The sequence below is a fragment of the Myodes glareolus genome, chromosome 5, assembly GCF_982192425.1.
Source record: "Myodes glareolus chromosome 5, mMyoGla1.1, whole genome shotgun sequence".
In the NCBI taxonomy this organism is placed as follows: domain Eukaryota; kingdom Metazoa; phylum Chordata; class Mammalia; order Rodentia; family Cricetidae; genus Myodes; species Myodes glareolus.
In genome coordinates this window covers 105,404,622-105,408,034 of record NC_142030.1, presented here as the reverse complement: position 1 = coordinate 105,408,034, position 3,413 = coordinate 105,404,622, and the positions used below count along the sequence as shown (strand labels likewise).

Sequence of the window (3,413 nt, the reverse complement as noted above, 5' to 3'; positions counted from 1 at the left end):
CCTGAATGTAGACCAGACTGGTCTCAAATTTGTGGCAATCTTCCTGCCTTTTTGTTTCCTGAATGCTGGAATTACAGTGAGTGCTGCCACAGGTGGTTATTGCAATTGTGTGTGTGTGTGTGTGTGTGTGTGTGTGTGTATGTGTGATGTGTGTCTCTGAATGATATGAACACACATGCATGCATATCAGTGTACAAGATACAAACATGTAGAGGCCAAAGGAAGATGTCTAGTGTTTTCCTGTCGCCCTTCACCTTTTTTTTGAGACAAGATCGCCACTGAACCTGGAGCTATCATGGACTAGCTAGCTACTAAACTTCCACCCGCCTCTATTCCTAGCGCTGAGTTTACAGACATGCATGGTCAGGCCCAGCGTTTTACAAGGGAACTGGGAGTTTGTTTGGGTCCTTCGCTTCTACAGTAACTGCTACTACACACTGAGCCAACTTCTCTTCTCAATCCTATTGCACACACACACACACACACACACACACACACACACACACACACTGGTTTGTTGGGACAGGATGTTACTATATAGCTTTGGATAGCTTGGAGCTCACTATGCAGAGCAGGCTGGCCTCAGAGATCAACCTGCCTCTACCTCCTAAGTGCTGGGATTAAAGGTGTGAGCCATCTGACCCAGTACCTGCAATTTTTTAAATACCAATTTTTAAAACTTAAGTCGTTTATTTTATGTCCATTGATGTTTTGCCTGCATATATATCTGGGCACCACATGTATGAGCTATGGACACTCAGGAGCCAACACATGGGTTCTAGGAATTGAACCCTGGGTCTTCTGAAAGAGAAATCAATTCTTTTAACCACTGAGCCATCTCTCCAGTACTCATTATAATTTTTAATAAGAAAAAATAGGAACGTTAGGGCTTGGGACATAGCTCAATTGGTAAAGTGCCTGCTTGCTGACCAAGAATGAGGATCTGAGTTTGATCTCTAGACCACGTAAATCAAGAGTCGAGATGCAGAGGCAAACCCTGGAGCTTGCTTGCCTGCTAGTTTACCCATCCCAACATGTTCCAGACCAGTGAGAGACCCTGTCTCAAACACACACACACACACACACACACACACACACACCTCTGTCTTAGTCACTGTTTCATTAATGTGAAGAGACACCATGACCATGGCAACTTTTAGAAAACATTTAATTGGGGACTTGTTTACAGTTTCAGAGATTGAATCTGTTGTCAACATGACAGGGAGCATGGTGGCATGCATAGTGTTAGAATAGTAGCTGAGAACAACGTCTTGATCCACAGACTGGGAGAGACAGAGAGAGAGAGAGAGCTACCATGTCTGGTGTGGACTTTTTTGAAACCTCAAAAGCCACTCCCAATGATATACTTCTTCCAACAAGGCCACACCTCCTAATCCTTATTAAATAGTGCCACTTTCTGGTGACTAAGCATTCAAATAATAGGAGCCTATTGGGACCATTTTTATTCAAACCACCAAAACAACCCACCCTCCCAAATCAGAAAACAAACAAACATCCACACACAAAGCAAAGAGTCAGCACTCTAAGGAATGATGCCTGAGTTTGATTTCTAGCTTGACACATGCACTCATAAATGCACGTAAGCCACCCCATATGAACACACTTGCAAATAAGAACATGAAAAGGGGTTCTCTGTTCCTGCCTGGTCCTGGTCCAGAGACAGCACATCTTCTCATGCAGTGCCAGCCTCGCTCCTGAGACATAATGGTGAAGGTCAGAGTGAATGGGTTTGCCCATACTGGCACCTGCCTGGTTACCAGGGCTTCCTTCATTTCTGGCAAAGTGGATATTGTTGCCATCAGTGACTCCCTTTCATTGACCTCAGCTGCACGGTCTACACGTCCCAGTACAACTCTACCCATGGCAAGTTCAATGGCACAGTCAAGGCTGAGAATGGGAAGATTGTCATCAATGGGAAGGCCATCACCGTCTTTCAGGAGTGGGATCTTGCTACCATCAAATGGGGCAATGCTGGTGCCAAGTATGTTGTGGAGTCGACTGGTGTCTTCACTACCATGGAGAAAGCTGGGGCCCACTTAAATGGTGGAGCCAAAAGGGTCATCATCTCCGCCCCTTCTTTGGAGGCCCCACCTTTGTGATGAGTGTTGTCTTAGTTAGGGTTTCTATTGCTGTGAAGAGAGACCATGACCAAAGCAACTCTTATAAAGGAAAACATTTAACTAACACTGGCTTACAGTTTTAGAGATTTAGACCATTGCCACTGTGGAGGAAACACGGTGGCATGCAGGCAGACACGGTGTTGGAGAAGGAGCTGAGAGTTCTTGACCCACAGGCATCTAAAGGAGACTGTGTATCACATGGGGGCATAGCTTGAACACATGAGACCTGAAGACTTTCCTCACAGTGACACACTTCCTCCAGCATTCCTCCTAATACTACCATTCCCTATGGGCCGAGCATTCAAACACATGAGTCTGTGGGGCCCATTCCTTCTCAAACCATTACAGGTGTGAACCACAAGAAGCATGTCGACTCACTGAAGATTGTCAGCAGTGCCTCCTGCAGCACCAATGGCTTAGCCCCCCTGGCCCAGGTCCTCCATGACAACTTTGGCACCGTGGGAGGATTCATGACCACAGTCCATGCCATCCCTGCCACCCAGAAGACTGTAGATGGCCTCTCTGGGAACCTGTAGTGTGATGGCCGTGGGGTTGCCCAGAACATCATCCCTGCATCCACTGGTACTGCCATGGCTCTGGGCAAGGTCATCCCAGAGCTGATTGGGTTGTTCATTGGCATGATCTTCCATGTTCCTATAATCAATGTGTCTGTCCATTGTGAATCTGACATGCTGTCTGAAGAAAGCTACCCAGTATAAAGACATCAAGAAGGGGGTGAAGTAGGCTTCCAAGGGCCCACTAAAGGGCATCTTGGGCAGCACTGAGGACCAGGTTGTTTCCTGCAGCTTTAACAGTGATTCCTACTCTTCCACCTTTGATGCTGGGGCTGGCATAGATCTCAATAACAACTTTGTAAAGCTCATTTCCTGGGATGACATCATGGTGGTGGACCTCATGGCTTCTAAGGAGTAAGAAGCCCTGTACCTCCCACCTGGCAAAAACAGAGATCAAGAGAGAGGCCCTTGGCTGCTGGCGAGGCCTTATCTCAACTCAACCCTCAACACTGAGCCTTTACCTCACAGTTCCACCCCAGACACCCAGAAGAAGGGGGGCCTTAGGGAGCCCTCCTCTCTTGAATTCCATCAATAAAGTTCACTGTATTCACACACAAAAAAAGAACTTTAAAAGGTACAGCTAGGCTTCATGACACTGTACAGCAGGGACAGGGGACCTGGATTTGAGTACTGTGGACCTTCAGGGGCTTATGGTGTAGTCTCATGATGAGATAAGCAGGGTAGACTCAGCCCTCTT

At 46.9% G+C, this 3,413-nt stretch overlaps 1 pseudogene; it reads left to right on the top strand.

Annotated features, from left to right (window-relative positions):
- Positions 1-1,725: 1,725 nt before the first annotated feature.
- Positions 1,726-2,885, top strand: LOC146895011 (glyceraldehyde-3-phosphate dehydrogenase pseudogene; annotated as a pseudogene).
- Positions 2,886-3,413: the final 528 nt, after the last annotated feature.